The sequence below is a fragment of the Anopheles marshallii genome, chromosome 2 (assembly GCF_943734725.1).
Source record: "Anopheles marshallii chromosome 2, idAnoMarsDA_429_01, whole genome shotgun sequence".
Lineage (NCBI taxonomy): Eukaryota > Metazoa > Arthropoda > Insecta > Diptera > Culicidae > Anopheles > Anopheles marshallii.
Window position 1 is genome coordinate 55,851,692 of NC_071326.1, and position 20,649 is coordinate 55,872,340.

The following is a 20,649-nucleotide window of genomic DNA, read 5'->3' on the forward strand; positions in this document are numbered from 1 at the left end:
AAAAAGCCGACGAATAAAAAAGTTTATCATTTGAGTGTTATGATTGCAGCATATTTATTTTTCCACTTATTTACACAATACATCAATTGCATAAATTATTATTTATTAGAAATTATGATTAAGGTAGAATTATTAATAGTATTTGTTTAATGTTTTTAAGTTTTATTTTATGATGTAATATATATATGTAAATAAATAATTTAAATGTTTTGCACATATTGTTATATAACAACAAGTCGTATTAATTATATAAATTATATAAATTGTTTTTTTTTTTAATTCAACAATGAATTAAAGAGTTTTCCTAGAAAAGTGTAGAATGCACTCATTATTTTATTGTTATTCTATTTAGCCCGGTCAGACCTGATGGTGTAGCATTAAAGGAACAGGTTTTGTGCATGGCAGAATTGATACTAAACCGTTTTTCTGTACGCCGAACTAGAGAGCTACGACTATAGAGAAAACCGTAAATTCCAGATCAACACATCTATGCACAAGGAGCTGTATAAACAACATAAAATATTAACAACAAGAAAAAATAAATAAATAAGGTAATACAGCAAATCATATTTTTACATCAACTTATTTGATAATAAAAACTAGTTTATTTGTAACATATGAGACAGTTAGTCCAGCCTTTGTTTCCAGACATTCTTTTCCGTAAATGCAACGTATATATACGTAAGGTACCTTACTTCGTCGTTCCATTACTGCTAAGTTGCTCGTCCTGTTAGAATGCAGATTACTTTGATGTTAACACACAGGGAACAGCGTTAACAACAAGGAATAGATAATCAGCATGATGATAATGGTCAGGATGATAATGGACAAACGTTGGGAACTCGCACGTTTTGAACAGTGATTAATTATCATTTGCTACATCTAACACCGCGATTCAAGAGACCTCTAGGTAATAATCAAATATATTGCAAAGAATGAAATTTACCATTTAAAAATAAACCAATTAATATTGGAGAATGTGGGATCGTTTTTTAAAAGTATCTTTGAAAGCTCCTAATTTTGGCCATTTGCTGGAGCATTGTTTCTGCGGCAACAGAGGGCTTTACAAAAAGCTTACTCAAAGCCATTCTTCTGTGTATGTGCCCAACACAGTGTCGAGATGACCGTGCGTTGTACCAAAACAAAGAAGGATCGCCTGATTATCGCTTATCGTTTACTTTTGCAGTTGCACTAAGTGGTTCTTAGTCAAACATCGACCAATGGATTTGTTGCTTTCAGGGTTGCATCACAGCCAGTGATTGCGTGCTATGAATCAATCTGATCAATTATTACACTGGTCAAGCGAACTAATCATTGTTTCTTGTTTGTGTTCTTACATACTGGTCGAAGTTGTTCATTGTATACCTGTTAGCTACATAGCTGACATAGCTAATTTTTTTGCTAATATTAATAGTAGTGTGAAAACTAAGCGAGATGAAAAATACTTTTGCATGTTTGCATATACGTCAATTGGTACTAACAGCATACAAAGATACTTAAGTAAAATAATCGTCTATTCACATGAGGACAGCCAATTTGGCTTGGTAGCTAAATTTGTTGCATGTTTATGCTCATACCACTAACAACAATCTCACGAAAGCCACACACATTCTTACAGTGGTTAAGTTCTACACGAACTCTGAAGAAACGATGAAAGTTTAAACAGCTGCAATAGACATTTTGGATTGAGGTGTGGCAAGTTTCTTAGACACATTCTATGCACAAATGCAAAACTTGTTTAGCTTGTTGTTTCTGAAGCTGGTTGTACTGATTGGACAAACCAGCAAATAACAGCTTGATGCAAAATATTGTAACCAAAATTATCATAAAATTTTGTCAAAACCACATAACTTTTAAGGTTACATGCATACTATTAAACATGCCATATGTGTGTAAATGCAATCCACATACACTTTTGCAAAAAAGTCACATCTTTGCTCTAAAGCTGTTCCAAAACTTTCGTCGAAATAGAGAAAAGTAAAATTTTACCGAGTGATCGTCATTCATATACCGCAAAACAAGTTCAAGCACTATTCATGCCTCTGAGATGCATGAGATCGAGTCCCTTTTCCGTACATTTTCAACTTGTCTTAAGCTATTAGGATTTGTTTGCGAAGTTTGCAGTCATTTGATTATCGGGCTTGGACGCTGCATGCAAGCAACGGAGATACGATTTAACGGCATATGGTGAAACTTCATATAACTCGTTTCAATGCAATTGTCAGAGCGCCTTACGGTTGGGTAAAAATTTACTGGCGTTACCATGAACATTGTTTCACTTGCAGGGAAATATTGTTTAGGCAGGACAATCAAATTGCCAGCATTATCCAAGCTAAACAATAATTATGTGTTAAGTGCTAAGGTTGTTGCACGAAGGTTTTAAAGTAAATTTTCTATTTTTTGCCTGCAACCAGTTTGGTCGAATATTATAAAATGTTGTGATCAGAGTTTCACTTAAGTTTCATTTAATCATGTTTTTGTCGTATTCGCATCACTACAAATCCACCAAAGAACATCCAATTTAAGGTAACGCGTGAGTTTTAATCTATGCTACAATTGAATTATTATGCTGTGACAATTCCCAAAGTCCATTTTCTCAATTGACATATTGAATTTCCATTCAGAAGAAACTCGAATATATTGCAACATCACTGTTGAAGAAATAGACAAAATTACCCATCGATACCGGAGAGCCGGATGTTCTCAAAACCCTTCCTTCAAAGAGATTTTATCCCAAACCAATGCCAATAGCCAAGCTATGATAGGAAATTCCATCAGAAAAATTAAATCAATTTAAGAAATTAAAAAGAAAGAACGCTCCAATTCCAAGCATACCCCAAGCGGCGATCGCAGCATAAAAGTCACTCGTTTGGAGAAATCAGTTCTGTGCTTTTCACTTACACCTTTGGCTCTTTTTTCTACTTCCACTGCACTCTTATCGATGCAACGGGCGTCTCTTCCTACTTCTGATCTGGATTTACGCTTGACTCACATGTACACGCAATGCATTTGGTAATAGATGCTGTCGGTTGAGGAATCGAAGTCTACGGTCGAGAGTTTTCTTTTCCAAATCGGTACCCAGGTGGAAAGCAAATTCAATCTGCTTTCTATTTTTAAAATGATTACAAATGCATTCCCGAATATTGAAGGGAGTGCAAGCAGCATTACCGGACATCGAAGCTTTGCCAGAATGTTTTGGATTGAGTTTGGGTTGACCGGTCGCTGGCTATGCCGACTAATGGGAGTGCCAGACATTTCACATTTCGAGGATTTCAAGAAAGCTGCGTACTTGACAATTCGATCGATTTGATTAAATGTATCTACAGTTTTTGTGAGCATGGATTTTTATATTCAAGAAGAATGGCCAGGCTAAATCTATTGGAATCAAAAGCACAATTCATATTAGCCTGGAGATATTTCCTTCGTCGTAAGTGAAAGGGCACCTTATCCCGGATATACTCGGTCATATGGTCATTTTTTGGTCTCGCGAAAAACGGAAACAGAGAATATATGTTCGTAAAAATTAGTATGTAATTAAATAAAAAGTTTTGTGAGTTAATAATACGACCACCTTTTTATTTTGCGCTAATTATGATCGAGGTCAACATTCCAATTTTTCAACGATTGAAGAAATTACAATCACAATGTAATATAATGTTCATATTTTTTTTCGTTTGAACGGCCAGGCCGTATCGACTTATTTTACCACGTAGCCAGATAGTCAAGGACTTCGTCAGGGAACGGCCCGGATGGGATTTTATCTCGCTTCTGTCGTGTGCAGATTTGTGCCGTTACCAAAACACTAAAGGACCGCGTCTAATGTCCATAATGGAATGTGATGTGAAAATTACGTGCCATAGCACCATGACAGAGAAAACTTTTTCTGTAATAAAATAAGGTTTTAAGTACTGATTCGTTTACAGAGTTTGGCGATAAGTAGGATATGACCTGCCTAACTTAATTATTGAATCGCGCAAGCGAATACATAGAGGGAGAGAGCGTTTTACTTTCATGCTAGAAGACGAGTACATTTAAATACTATCGTTATTTTAACACCGCGGTCAACTATTTTTACTTAGCAGTTTATATTTGCAAAAGTTAACGATAAAATTGCTTTTATCTCCTTGTATTTACGTTGTTCTAGAAGAAATATCGTTTGTACAAATTTATTGCAAATGAAACTCAAATTCAGTCTTTCAGAATATATCAAATTTATCCGAATCATTTGTTCAATCATCCGAATCAAAATGTAGTGTGATCAGTTGTTGAACAACAACTATTTTCAGGTGTTCATTATGTGCTAACAAATAACAATAGTAAAAGCTAGCAGATGTTTTTAACTCCATTGCAGAATGTTTTCCGATCCATTTTATTCCGCCTGCACCTTATGCGTTATTTGTATCTAAGTTTAATGTGTAAACAATAAACCAAATCAATGAAAACTAAGGCAATGGTTTCGGACAGATCTTTCAAGCAGCAACATTCACTCGTTACCATGAGTTCGTTCTAAACCAGCAGCAGTGATTGAGGCAGCAGCGCTAACAGCAACAATGCACGGTGGAATAATGCATTACCTATGGATTGAAAAGCTTATTTAAACACAGTGTGACTGGCAAATACCCGAAGGGTACATACATCACTCGCTCCGACACGTTAGTGAAATGGAAGAAAATCAAACGTTCTTAGTTTTTAGCAAGGGGATTGATGTTTCAACGTGAATCCTTTAGTCAAGCTTTGTTCTTTTCTTTGGGGTGTGTTTTTCTTTATTTATGTATAGATAAAACTATTGTGATAACCCTAAACAGGAATAAACATTGTAGCCATCTTATAACGACTATTTCTGTTTTAAACCCCGTTTGAAGAAAATTATTTCTAGAATCATACCTCGGTTTATGTATAAATAGTTTATTTTATTTACAGTAAATATCGGTTCTACCCATTCATGAATTTCAGTACATAATATATCGCTGGACACATGAACAAAACGGTTGCACGCTGCATTCTGGCCATGTACAAATTGAATGGCAATTATATTAATCAGCTATTGTTGGCATGATTTTTAACAACTAACATTTTTGAACATTTTCTCATAAAATGTCTTAAAAAATGATATAGAATTGCTATTTGGTTTATCGACTGCAACAATTCCAGAAATTGATATTACGATACTACCCTATTCACTCTTAGGCTGCAAACTAGTAATAGAAACTTAAGTAGTCGTTTTGAATTACCTTGATACAGTGTTGCCTATTTTATGTTTGTTAAGCGTTGCTTTAGCGAACGAGATTTAGTCTCTTTGGTGCTGTGTTTTCTAATTATGTTACAAATGCATCGAATGTAATCAATGAATGTTGACCGTAAAGAGAATGGAGTAAACCTTCATTTGATGTATTATTCTCCACTAGCCCATGTTGGCATTGAATCATTCACAGCAAAGCAATGGTCCGGGTTTTGGAGGTCTGCAATTCGGAAACTGGCGATAGGATAGTTTTCTGTCCTGTAAACTACACGGTGGTAAGCATATTAAGGAATAGCATATCCATGGTGAATCAATTCCCAAAATGCAGCTGAAACATAGAGAGACATGGAATGCTACATGACACAGTACGCTCAAGTAGATTTATTTGTCGTTCAACTTTCTCAAATATCTGAATCGTAACCCGATCCGAAGCATGGAATTGGAAAGCATTTGGTATGGTAAGAATGCAGCGTGTGGCAGTTTTGTCCATGTGTCCACCAAAGGATATATTTAAATCCATGAATGGACGAGAATTGAAAATAAATTTTATCGATAGAGATTTAGTAGAAATAATAGGAAAATGCACTCAACGAGATTTATCTTTTCACGATCCGTCTATTCCTGTTAGGTTGGTCAATGGATGCTTTAGAAAAAGGTCGAAATAGCGAAGATCGTTGAAATATTTTTACTTTTCTTAAGGCTATTCGTAAAGGCGAGGAAAATATTGCTCATATTGTATGTAGAGTTTATGAATTTTACGTTCGTTTCTATTTTTAATGTAAAAACTATGTTCCATGCCAATGGTCGATTTAGTTTATTATTGTACACAAGTACAACCTCAAATTTGGAGTAACAAATACAAACACTTTCGGTTGCATTCCTTAATAACACATGTATTGCTCGTGTTTTTAGTCAAGCTCCTTTACAAGAGGATCGTATTTTATATTTATCAATCAAAACCTTAATCTGTACAGTTATTTGTAATATAGTGTTTTTTTAATAACAAGACTTTTCTCCCGTGAAGTTTGGGTGAAATTTCTTTAAAAATAGAATTATAAAAACATTTCTGAAGCTAATGTTTTAGCTAAAGCATACACGTATGTGATAATGTTATACGAAATTCGTAACGTTTTTTGTGTTGCTATACATCGTACATACGAACTGAGCGAAGGAAATACTGCCGCGTCAAAGAACACAGCAAATTCAATTTATTCGGACTAACTTTGAGATTTCTCTTTTTTTTAAGAGGTTTGTTGTGCATGGTGCATTTGTAGAATTTATTTTTAAGGACTGACCGAACGATTGACATTCTAGGAGTGCAAATCAATCTTGTTTGCGAACGAAAGCTGATATTTCGTGCAATGTACCGAATTGTAAGTGAAACGGTTCGGAATCGATGAGAAATTGAGGTATTTTTTAGTAAACTAATCTCTTTTGTTTTAATGTGGCTAAAATAATAATAACATATAGAAAATAAGCTAACATTATAGTTTGATTTTAAAATGCATTTTCGTTAATAATCCGTTAAATGAAAAAGTGAAAATAAAGTAAAAAAGTAACAAACTAAACTTTTCTATCACATGTTTTATTTAAACATACATATGTGTGTTAAAAATAACACAAAACTAGATTCTAAAATTAGGCAACACACAAACAACGCTCAATGTCTTCGATGAGCTGTTAAGCGTAACGGTGGTTTCCGGTTGTGCTTAAATTGATATTAAATAAGCATCATCACCGTCGCTGAATGATGAAATAAAATAAAACAACAATAACAGTAGCAATGATACGTCAGAAAGCGAAACGATTCGCGCTGCTTCCGGTTTATCTGTTGTCTGTCGTGTCTCGGTCGATTTTTTGTTCATTCGGTTGCTTCGTGCAAAATAGTAGCACGCGCGCACCACACAGCAAGTGTATATCAACGCTTGCTTTCGACCCGAAGAAAGATGTGGCAAAAGGTTGGTTATCTCAGGACGAGCGTACGATGAGGGTATTCCAGAAGTGCAAACCAGCGACAGAGCAAAGTGCCACTAAACCGTGTATTGGATCGAGCAAGAGAGAAAAGCCAATGAGCGCAAAGGAAAAAGAGAGAAAATCAGTAGCAATGGCAAGGGAAGGAGGATACAGGCCAGGACAGGAGGACAAAAATTTTGAGGAAAATCGACAGTGGTTGCGATACCAGGTCGAAAGGAATGTGACGAGTGAAAGAGTAAATAAAGTATGCAATTATGATCTCCTTTTATCATGCTGTTTCAATCCTATTTTCCGCCTGTTGTACGATACCATTAGCATACTTTGATAATGTTGTCTGTGGGCGAGAAAACGGCGTGGAACGGTGCGACGTGGTACGTTTAAGTGATTGTGTTGTGGGAAAATAGCTTTGATCATATTGGAAATTTTGCCAGACGCTGCCTTGCCTACACGACGCGTGCGAACGCTGTACGGTTCGGGTCGTTTTCGTGTGGAAACTCAAGCGGGGAAAATCGAGCAGTCGATTCGGAAAATCGTCGCTTGCCATATCGCCCGGGTTTGCCTTTATTGGCATTGCTACCGCTCGACAGGGGAATGTGCACAGTTTTGTTTTGATTCCATCCGTTCGTAGCTTCCAGCAAGATTCGTGAAATAATTACATTATTTCCCCTCTCGCATTTCGTATCGGCAAGTTCTCCTCCTTATTTATATCACATCCTGCTTCCCGTTCTGTCCGTCACACACATACCTATACTAGTACAATGTTTCACTCCCACATAGTCCCACAGAATGCTCGGCTGTGGCAGCCATAAGCGTGCACATAAACACAGTGATATTCATTCAATTACAATTATCGTAATGGCGCCAGATCGTCCTTTAGTGGTTGTGCCGTAATCGAGAAAAGTGGCTATTGTAAGGATGCCGGGTAGAGCGGTAAACACAGGAAGCCAGAAGGGAGGTCAGCACCCTTTGTGAAAGAGAATTTTTGAGAGAGGGATTGAGCTGCACTATGAGGAAGAAAACCGTATGTTGGAGAGTGTTTCTCTCTGTTTTGATTTTTTCCACCCTGAGCCACAATGGGAAGTACATTCTGCGCTCATTTTCCTGTGTCCGAGATGTTTTGCAAAGATGCTTCGGAAAAGCGGCAACATTTGTGTTGATGGTCGCATACCGTAAGGATGTGTTTCTGCAAGCGTTCTGTCCATCGCCACAGTGTCGTGAAATAGGGTTTCGGTGGTTTGTGAGACAGTAGCATTCAGTGCTGTAACGTCTGGTAGTTAATTAAAAACTTCTCAGTATTAAAAGTGTAAGTGATTGCCCTTACCATGCCTTTAGTATGATTTGTTGCTGAGTTTTTTTTTGCTAGAAAAAAGATTAAATTGCTGCGACAGATATTGTAACCAGTGGACAAAATACAGTTAAAGTAAATTAAGAGTTACGGTGATGGTAAAAGCAAAGTAAAGTGAGCTAGTCATATTGAGTTGGGTTCAAATGCGGCAAATTGAATTGTTGTGGTACAATGAGCATTTCAGCAACGAACGAAAAATTTCTCTGTAGCACCAAAATGAGCTGTAGTACAAATACATGTTTAAAGCATTACTCTAAATCTTATTAAATTGTTTTGTAGTTTTGATAGTAGTCCAGGCATAGTAGTCCTATGTGCGGAACACTTGAAAACCAATGAAATTAAATTTTTATCATCGTTGCAGTATTCCTTAAAAAAAATCGTTTTATCGACAAATTAGTGGAATATTGATATCAACTACATAAACAGTGCGATCGGCTTGTGTAACAGATGAATTTATCGTGTAATCCTGCTGTACGAGTGAAGCAAATAAACGGGTTCTGTGTTGTAAGCTGAAGAAAGCAGCAGTCAAGAAACAGGAAATTAATGTAGACAAAATTACTCGAATGGTGGTATCTTAAAAACAAAACAGAAAAAAGGAACCTCGACGTGCGTTTCACATCTGTGGTATATTCCAAATTGCCAACAGTATGTAGAATAATCAATTGTGGTAAGTGCACGTTTCAATATCGTTATTTAAAAGTAATTTAATTTCCCTGTCTCTAATGAACGACGGTAAAAAAAATTACACACCCGTCCCCCGTAATGCCCTTCCATTTTGTCCGTTAAACGATCAGCTAACATCCCGAGGAGGACTGAAAAAGTCGTTTGGATACAAAATACAACTAACAGTCACCCAACGCCAAACGAAGGGTGGAAAAACCTTTATAGAGAATGGCAGATTTGTGATACACTGGTACAGGGAAAGAGATTCGGATAAATGGGTTTTAATGTCACTATATAGGTACAGCTGAAGTGTGATGGGGAATGAAATGAACTGTTAACAGGAAATGAGCTTTTTCTTTTATTAACCTCATCAAGACATGTCGGTTGGAATATTGCAGTTTAACAAAGTTTGTTTGGGTGTATTGTTTAAGTTTTTGTACAAATAACGTTACCATTAATAATATAACTCATAATTAGTTTCTTTGGACTGCCGAGTAAAATATATTTTTTATGTTTGATTGTTATGTAGTTATTAATCATCTTTTTTTTATAATTGACTATTAGCTGTACAATATGCACGAAAACTAAGCCATTACTGTGCAAAAAGTTATATTTGAACTGAAAGTATTTAACTTTTGAGCGAGTATTCCGCATGAATTGAATGAACAATTGTAGGAAAATGCATAAAACAATATCGCCAAACAAGTTGATGTTTGTCATTAATATGGTTAATACATTTTGCTCCAAACGATATGCACCACCGATGTATAGCATCTAACAAGCATAATTGTAATCTTCCTGTACATGTAAATAATTTTGAGCCACGTGCCACTGAACTTACAGCTTGAGGATTGGTTTTCTTTGGAGGGTAAAATTATCCTACCGCGCGTGGACAAGGGAAATGTGTTCATTCTTTCTTTACTTTTCCCATTTCCGGTCTCCTTTTCAGCGTCGCGATACGATACAAAGCATCAGCAACAAATGCCGCCGTGAAAGAGTAATGCCTTTTTTTCGGGGAGCGGCACTTTTTGCAATCACTTGATTGCCATTTTTCCGAAAAAGACTCTCTCAGATTGGCTCCCGATGCCTTGCAAGGTTAGCGGTACGAAGTAAATGTGGTGTAAAGGGAAATGGAATGATGGACGTATAAGTTTAATGGAATGTGTAGGTGTTGGATCCTGCTTACCGAACTAGAATGAGTTGCATTCAAAAAGGAAGCTCCCGTGAGAGTTGAAAGATATTGCTCCTACGTACAAGCTCTCTGGAAAATAAGATAGATCGACAAAAAGTAGAGAAAAACCACTTAAATGACTGTGTTACAAAACAATCGAGGGATTGATATCCAGGCAAAAGAATGAAACCACTGAAATGTGTAAAAGCGCTCACATGCTTTTGTAATTTTGTTTATTAGATTTTGCTACGGAATGTTGTAACAAAGTGCTGTTCGGAAAAGCCATTACAAAATGTATATTTAGAAAGTTTTGGGAAAATTGTAATATCTTAATATACTGACTTTATTCAAGTGGATTAGTATTATTTGGAAATATAACTTGTTTCGGGGTTTCCTTACCCTATACGGTGGCAATTATGATATTCAACCCAGCGTAATGTGTAGTTATAGATAATTAAAACCCTTGTCTGTTTTGTTCGTTTGCTCGGAAAAACTGAAGCAGTGCTAATAAACGCTTTGTCGTCCTTTGGTCGCAATATATAAAATGCCTTAAACACCCAACACACAAAATGGGATAGATTGCCTGAATGGGGTCTACGCATATATCGTGAATATGCAAGCTTTGTAGCAAACGGCTTGTACAAAAGTTTATTCTGGAGCGGTCTGCACCAGCTTTGGCTTTATGCTCATCAGTGCGTTTATCGAATCAGTGGAAAGCACACTAACTAACTTGCTAACTAACTACCTAACAACAAGCATAAAATATATGCGAATGCCTCGAAGTTCGTTACTCCTTGCGCAAATTGTTCCTAATGCTTTGTACGCTCGAAGGTAGGTTATGGTGGAACTCTTCGTCTAAATGGGTAATTGTTTTCTCCTGACAATTTAGCAAGCCAATTTAGGCAGCCGCTTCAATTATTCAAAATAATAAGAAATACCATGGGATATCAAATGGTTTTGACCATCGAAAAGAAACCATTATGCTGTTGAAAAATGTTCTATGTAAACTTTATTACTCAGCATTTTCCACGAACGTTCAACATTCAGTTATAATATAATGTTCCATGCTGCAAATATATGCAAATATTCAAAATTATTTTCAAAGACGTATAATGTCATGTATGATTGTTAGATTCTATACATGGAAAAGAATAAGAATAAAATAATAAAAGTGACAAACGATTGTTTTAACTACTTCCGGAATCTCACACTTAATTCCGATATTTTGGTTGTGCTTGTGAACGTTCTAAATAAGTCAGTTATTGGATTAATAATGTGTTTATTGATAATATCATACTTCTAAAAAAATTTTGGTATAATTTATAAAACTGATGATTTTGTATATCATTCGAAACTCTAAACATTATTTAAAGTTCATCAAATTGGCATTTAGTTTTTTTCCAATTAACTTGAAGTATAATGTTTTTTTTCGAAACGTTTGGTAAACTGTTGAATTAAAATAAATGAGGGAAGGCAAATGTGGTTCGTTTACAGCGAAACGATGCGATTCATTAAAATTCCTGAACTGCAAGTTGCTGGCAAGCTGGACGTACGGCAATTGAAAGGCAACATTCGATTTATTATTAGCATGCTTGTTCGGAAAAGCGTGAAATGTGAATCATTTATCCATGAGTCCCCATATTGGATGCTATTTCTCCGTACGATTCAACACACATTTTGTGTTCATAAACGAAATTACCTACCGGTTACCGAGAATCCTCAAAGAGTAGTATCCGTGTAAGATCATCAGTACTCCACCGACTCCAACCAAAGAGGTTTTCTCCAAACTCACTGGCTCACACACACTCACGCGAAAAACTTCCGCACTTCACACTTTGTGAGCATCACCTACCAAATCACAATCCAGTTACTTCCGTCCCAATATTCATGGTATTGTCCATACAATCTACTCAGAAGGATATAACCGTATCGGATTCGTTTTTTATCGTAGCCTTCCCCGACTGGCGCAGCATGCTTTCCAGCGGCACTTTTGCCGGTTCGGACCGACAGTGCTAGGCAAAACTCTAAGCGTCTTATGTGTGGATGGCTGGATTTGCGAGCACCACGTGTCTACTGGTTGGCCAAAACATATCACAGAGACGTACGAAACAGGGAGTGTTACACACATTGTCTATTAGAAGCGCCAAACCGGGGATAGAGGAAAGACGTAACAGCGACAGGATGGCGGACGAAATCAATTTAATATTTTTCCATTTTCAATTTTCTGTATATGTCCACCTACTAACTCTGTTCAATTCTGCCGACTCGTACTTCGTTCCTTACGCTTTTGCAATCCTTTGTTATTTCGGGAGTATATCACATAGAGGGGCACAAAATCTGCATCTCTGTACCTCGGGACAAGCGTTTTTTCTTTGTTCTCTGACTCCTTACCGTCCAATAGAGAATCCGAGAGAATCATCCCGCAATAGCAAAACCAATTTTATAGATTTGCGGACAAGTTTGCCTGCGTGGGATTCCTATGCGGCCTTGTTGCTACAATAAAAACAAAACATGACCTTCTTAATAACTCGTATCTTTTTCCACACGTTTTTAACCTGGAATAAAAAAAAAAAACTAATAAAGCTACAAGAATGTATGGATGACACTGTAGAGCGATCGATGAACGGTCTACTAAGCAACCTCAGGACGTGGTATCAAATCTCGGTAGGATCCATCTGTCGAGTCCAGAGTAATCGAATGTGTATCACTAATGTGCATTCTACCACAGGTACAAAATGTAAAAAAAAACTTAAATAGATCTGTGAACAAGGATGTATCTTTGCAGTTTTCTATGTAACATTATACACGTTAGCTATTTATTTTACTATCTAATAATACTTACACGTTACGTAGTTGCCTAGTTACGGCAAACAAATTAAAACTGTGCTAATTATAATATTTGTGTGAGAGTTCAAGAAAATAATCGTATGTATACCGTACATATAAGTTACTTAGAAGAGCTTCGAAATTCGACTTGCAGGTTTTGTTGTCTTGAATTACCTATTACCAATTATACATGGCCTTACATTTGAACATCTCAGTCTAAGCAATGTCGACCCGGATCGAGTATGTTGTTGAGTTGTGTACTGTTCATTCTTATTATCCTTAAACGCTCGGTCCATAGGAATGAAGTACAATAGTACCTTTTGAGAATCTAAATATTACTAATGTAATATTCTAGGTTTACTTGAAGAAAAGAGATAAGAAATAATGTCTAACTTTGTCTGAATTCCTTAATTTTGGATCATTATTTTTAATTGTCTCATTGTTGGAACCCACCATGTTCACTCTATTCTGCCGTGTGTTTTTCTGTCATTCTACATTATTGTCAGATATTCGAGATCATTAAATTTTCTTATGCAAGGCTTAAAATCAGTTCGGAGCAATCATGAGTCATCATTGACCATACCATTACGCTATAGATGCATGTTTTGAAAGTTAAACTGATTCTCAACGATCAATCCTTTCAGCACTAATATCACAATGCACAGACGTTGACACGTGTCAGAACGGTCGACCCCTTCGTTGCCATTGGTAGTTGAGAAGGTTTAGTGAGATAAGTATGGCTTGAAGTCCTCTTCCACACGCTTCCGGTGTTCGGCGCATATAACCGTGATGATGATAGGATAGGGCGTTAAAACATGCTGAAAACTGCACAAAATATCATCGCACTCCCTTTCAAAAATGTCCGCTCGCTCGACTTTTCGTTCCTTCAGTTGCTCGCATGGCTTTCGTTTAGCAGACGAAACGGGGACGAAAAATCCGCGGGGCGACAGGAAACTTTTAAATAGAAAGAAAACATCATTAAAGAATTTATTCAGCCCTCGTTAGAGAAGTTTAAATTCAAAACTTATTATAATTTAATGGCGGCAAATCAGGGCCGCATTATTATCATTTTTTGTGTTATTTTTATTCTTCACTCCATCCTCGTTTCGTAAACTCTTACGCTAGCGTTATATGGTCTTTTTTTGAGTTTCAGTATAGGTTGCAATTTTCTTAATGGGTTTGCAATGCCCTGATGGTGCCGTTTTCTAACACAGCTGTATCAAGTACACTGAAAATTTGTGAAAATGATCATGTAAACAATACATTTATAATCCGTTTATCGATACCGTCATGCATTTTCATTATAAAGCACTACACCTGACAAGTATTTTGTGTTGTCAAATTTACTGGGTCTATGCTTTCTATCTCGTATATTATTAGGGCTGGATTGTTGATGGGCGTATCAACTTAACTTATTTCATGTAAATGATTTATTTTTTATATTTTTATTTATGTTAGTTTATATGTATACGCATTTATCGAAAATTCCTCAGGCTCGCCAGATACTACAGTGCAACTTGTATTAGACTATACTCTTACTAAGTCACCGATTGCTCTTTAGGTACATTAGTACACTACTAAAAGTTTTGTAGTGAATAGTTTGCTTGAAAGAAGTATAAAAAAAATATCTGTTCTGGTATAGTAATTTAGTCGTTGTTGCTCATGTTACCCACTAGTAATAAAAAGAAAAGATGTATGCTACAAAACAATAATAAACAGTATTTTTTCACAGCAACAGTACCCACACAACTAGGCGTTTATATTATATGCTTATGTTGATTGAGCATTCTTTTGGCGAGTGTTATGCGACGATAGGAAGAATGGTTTTCAAGAATGAAAGAGAGAAAATTATAAATGCTGTTTGGTTGGCGTTTTTATGGCGTGGAACGCGTTTTTCCAATTAATTTAATGGGATGAAATATTGATTTCATGTGAGTCGAACCATTCTACTAACTGTTTGTATCCTTTCATCATTGTCCTTTTGGGCATTGCAAAAAAAAACAACAATTTGATCATTAGTAACGACAGTTAAACAACATCTCGTGAGTGCTGGTTAACTCTGTAAATGCGTACACAGTTATATGTTCTTTGAAATGTCATTGTACTTTTTTAACTGCTAAAGTTAAAGATGAAATAAATTTTTTAATATTTACACATTTAGCAATAAAGCAACTAAGTAATTGATTTTTAATACTAATAGTGCATAATTAGAATAACCACATTTCATAGACAGGTTTAGTCATAAAATATCAGTTCATAAACTAAAAATACTCTAAAACTACGCCGGGTGAATCTTTTTTTTTAGTATTCAACGTTATCATTAGAGCGATTACTTCGACTTCTCCACTACAGTTCAAACTATTGTGTATTGAGTAGATACAACAAAGTCATTTGAAGCGTGATCTCCCGTTGGAAATGGAAAGCAGTATTTCCAAACATCTTCGGTTCGGTCGCCTTCGGTCGAAGGCTTTTATCCTTCGAATGTTAACACTATTTCCAACACCCGATTTCCTTCCTTGTGCACGTTTCATTTTGAGCGCCTTTCATTTTTTAATGGTTTTCTTCCGTATGCCGTGTTACGCCGGTGTAACAGCAGTTCCGACCGCGGAGGGAACCGTGTGAGCTTCGGCCGATGTGTGAGTGCTGAGTTGTTGCGCTTTGCAGATGCGTCCTGGATATTCGGAGAACATTAAAATGCTCTTTGAAACATTTATATCGACTACAAGCAAAACCCATTCGCCTTTAAAAGCATTTCCACCGTACGTTTCTATGTGCGAGCCCGTGGAGTATACCCTGGTTGCATTTTCCATACCATGATGCATGGTCAGAAATCTTCCTACCTACCCACTGCAGTCACGGACTTCCTTTTCACCACTTTTAATTGTGTTATATTCATCGCTTCGTTCTAGAAAAGAAGAATGGAATGAAGGATGGATAAGTTACCGATAGCAATTTTATGGGAACATATCTTAATGTTTTCTAATCGTTCTAGAAAAATCTGTTAGGTTAGGTTAGGCTTCACTATTTGTTTCCTCAATGTGATGAAGTGGCAACGCATGCTAAAAATTAACTAAATAGCATAATTCGTTGTCTTTATTTTGCCACCGAGTTTGTTCGCCACTGACTTATCATTTCGTTTCATCAACCCGCTGGGTGAAATGTCTAGGATTCCGACACGGTGATATCCTTCATGCGTTTGCTAATTGTTGGTTCCGTTGAGCATCTAAGTAACTAAATTGAGTGGACAAACTTCGATGTTGCAAATGAAGCTTTAAGTTTTATAAATTAGCTTATTGTGTATGTGTGTATATGTTTTTCTAAATAACTTTTTTTATTTTAGTCTGTGTTTTCGTCATTCATATTCTCTTTCTCTACATGCAACTCTATCTTTCTAACGATTGAAGTGTATTTGTGAAATGTATCTGTCTCTCTATCCTGTATAAGCTTGGTCTGACGCGCGTGCGTTTAATGTAACGATGTAATGCCCAACTTTCAGTTTCGCTTTCTGTTAAATCCTCCAGAGAATCAAGGAAACAGGCTCTTTTTAATTAACTTAATTGATCGTTTTTGCCGTTTCTCTATTTACACACTGGTATGTTTTTTTCAGAATGATGTTTTCCTTCATTCCAATCAAATAAGGAAACACTGCAACCAACCACTGTAAAGATAGACTAGCTTTTAGTAAAAGTGTTTGTGTTTGTCGTTTGTCGCGGTGATATAGTGTCATAACCTATATATTGTATAGGTTGAATTACGATTTTACCATATTCAAAATCAGATTTTAATACAATCTGGATAATAGAAACAATTAGAAATGTATTTCCATCAAGTATCTCCTGACTGTCACTAGCTCACTGTTTTATTGCATATTGTATTAGAAAGTGTTACTGCTCAATAATCAGTTTATAGCAGTGTATAATTCAAATTCATTCTGTCTATTGAAAAATTACTTTTGTATTGCTGATGAAGTCTTGCTGCGGTTTGAAAAGCCTGTGACACAAGCACACAGCAATTAACTCGTCTACCATCAAAAACCTCAGAACACTAAGGGAGCTACAGCAAACGAGTAGATAGATGAACATGTATGAAAATGCAACAGTTAAAACCGTTCAATTCCATGATTGCATCCATAAATAAAGCGATCCATAGTAACAAACCGCTCTGCACAGGAGAAAACCCGCACATACACTGTATCCGAGCAGTATAAATGGTTCCGTGTTCGTTGGCATGGCAATTCCACGCGAGAAGTCGCGATGGTAGAGAGTAGACTGAAGCACATAATTATTATTGGTATAATTTCGATTGAAATGAAATTAATTTAAATTAACAGAGAATGCAGAAAGCAATTCGCAAATTTATGCATTAATTCTCTGCATATTCATTCGGTACCGAATCCCTTTTAGCAAACGGGGTACAGTGCATGTGTATGAGGGGTTCTGAGAATTTCGATCCATCCATTCGTTGTTTCTAGCAGGGGTGCATTATAGTGTAAAGCCATTGCGGTGTCGCATGTAGAAAATGTAGGCAGAGAGCTCGGTAGCAGGAGAACGGGTAAACCGGGCAGGTGATAATTTAAATTGCCCCAAACCTGTGCTGCCGCCCTCGTCGTCACTCGTAACCGATACTAGCGGTTGCCGTCAACAATTTACAATGCATGCCAAAACTTTCCCGTTTGCTTACAGTAATAGAACATATGTACAAGTTCAAAACAAAATGGTACACAAATTTGCGGTGTTTGTGGAAGAGAATTGGCTATGATTTCAGTAAAATTTTAGCAGAATAGTTTATAAATTGTTTGCGCAAAGGTCTAAAAGAAATGAGTATTATTTTTCGACATTGTTATTTTTTAGCTCATAGCCCACCCCAAATTAAATCTAGTTCACAAATATGGCTTTACAATGCCACCATTCATGTTTTACCGTGCGAAGAGACACACACTGTTGCTGCTATCACGCAGTTCCACGCCCGGCGTGCGAGGGCCGTCATATTGCAGAGGGAATGAGCAATAACAGGCAATGCAAATTAATTGCGATGAAAATGTGTGCTTTGGATGTTGCCAAACCAGCCCGCAATTTATCGTTTCCTGCTTGTTTTTGTTCATCAGCTTCCCATCACGGTTTCGCTTTCCCCGCTCATCCCGATCAATCATACTGTCCTGCGGTGTGTACATGATTGTGCAGCCACTGGCGATGGCAACGAAAGCACGAGCACGGAAGAAAAGGTTAGTGGTACACCTATTGATTGTAAAACATTCGGCGAAAGCGAATGCATCTCGCGTTTCTCTGCATTCAGACGGTGTTACTGTGCATACGTACGTACGTAAGTAAATGATCCGGGACATTTACGTATTGCTGTGTAGGCATCGAAAAGGATCGTAATAATCAGTTGCTAGTAAAAAAATGATACAATCAGAAAACAGATCATTTACTCCCCCACAGAGCAAGTGTAATTGCATTTGACTGAGATAAAAAGAGATGGATAGTACACAGAGAGAGAGAGAGAGAGAGAGAGAGAGAGAGAGAGAGAGAGAGTAATGGCATATGTAGGAAAAGTACAAGGGAAAGGGATAAACAGTGTATTGAATATAGGGCGTTTGTTCTCAGCTTTCTGTGGAGCTCTGTTCCTACTATACGTTTTACCTAGGGCTGCGCAATTGCCAAACACTTCCCTCCTCACACACCCATCACTCTGCTTACCGCGCTGTACAGACACACGCAAAAAGGGGATGAAATCCGCATGGCGTTGCATGTGATTATATTAATTACATTTTACAAGCAATTATAATATAAATTAATTAACGCGTGCAAAATTCAGTCCCCGGGCTCAGGCTCAGGCCGCAAACCGTTGAGGGGGTGCTATTGTGGGGAGGATTTGGCCATTGCCATATTGCACTACAGATAATAATGATACAGGGTTGCTTGGAAAAGCATTCAGGAAGTTTGGTTTTGTGTGGCCCTGTGGGTTGATACCTTTGCTTTTGGTTAATGTAACACAAATTTTATACAGTTTTTGTAAACGTTTATCGAACGACGTTTAATGAAATTACAATTATTTCCCAACACCAATATTAATACAGAAGGTTCAAACGGCATTCGAACCCTGTCCTCAGGGAGCGATTGGGAATGCAAATTACTGCATGGTGGCGGAGATTATTATGTACTCGTGTGTGGTTTTTGATGTTGCCTTTATTGATATGTTGGTAGCTTTCCGGGATGCATCCCAATGGGAAGGATGAGAAGCAGCGCATCATCTATGGAAAGCGAACGGTTCACAGGACAAATGTTCTAGAGTCACGGATGCAATGGGAAAGAGAGACTTATTGTTTGCTGGGGGTATTTATAGGATGGCGGAAGCGGACGCTGTTGCGATGGCTCTACCGCAGAATTCCATGGTCAGCGTTATTGCAGCATTGTTCCCCTTTCTCCACAAAACGGATTAATTCCCTTGGCCCCTCGCAACACCTCGTTCCCTCATACAGTACATAACCGTAATGAGCATCGACCAACGGTGGAGGTTGTGAAACAAATTAATAAGAAATATTTTAGCGAAAAAGCCACATCCCAAATGCTGCAGCTAATGGGTTCAATTTACCAATAGCTTTATATCAAGGTGGGCTGATCAAATAGCTTTCACCGGATAATTTCGGTTAGTAGATCCAACTGTTAATAATAACTTTTGATCATAATATTATAAAGCACAAAGAGATTTAGCTGAACCTTATCATTTCAATTGGCACATAGTTTCTCCATATTATAATCTCATGCATCTTCATGCACGATGTATCGAATTAAAAAAATGTTGGCAAGCTATTTTGCTAGTAATAATTGAAGCGACAGCATCAGGACCATTACCACATTCCATCTGGTGCGTTTTCCTCGAACATAGCTGACTATCCAGCTGAGTGTAAAAATAAAATTACTATCTTCGAAATAGGACAAAAATAAGGATTGATAATAGGGTTATGCAAAGTAGAAAATTGAAAAAAAATAAACTTTTCGAACCCATCTGTGATATTTTATGGAATTATAAACATATTTAAGTGCATTTATATTATCATTAATATTATAACATTTCTTTGATTTAAAATAAGCTATTGCGTCAAATATGATATACAAATACTCTTTGGTCAACGTGTTTCTACTACCATACACGATAGCGAGAACTATCCAAACCTACTATTTTAAATATATGTAGTACTCTTCATTTTTTGCATTCTAGCGTACACACACTCACATGGCCACACGCATGTCCTCTCGGTTATTTCAATCTTCTTAGAAAATACAGGAAAACCCTGTATGACACAAGGACGCATCGTCATAGACACTCCGTTGTCATAGCGCATGATACCAAAAACGACTCCGTTGAAAATGGCTATAATTGGCAAAGTTTATTATGGAATCAGAAAATTAAATTAACCAACCGTCGTTAGCC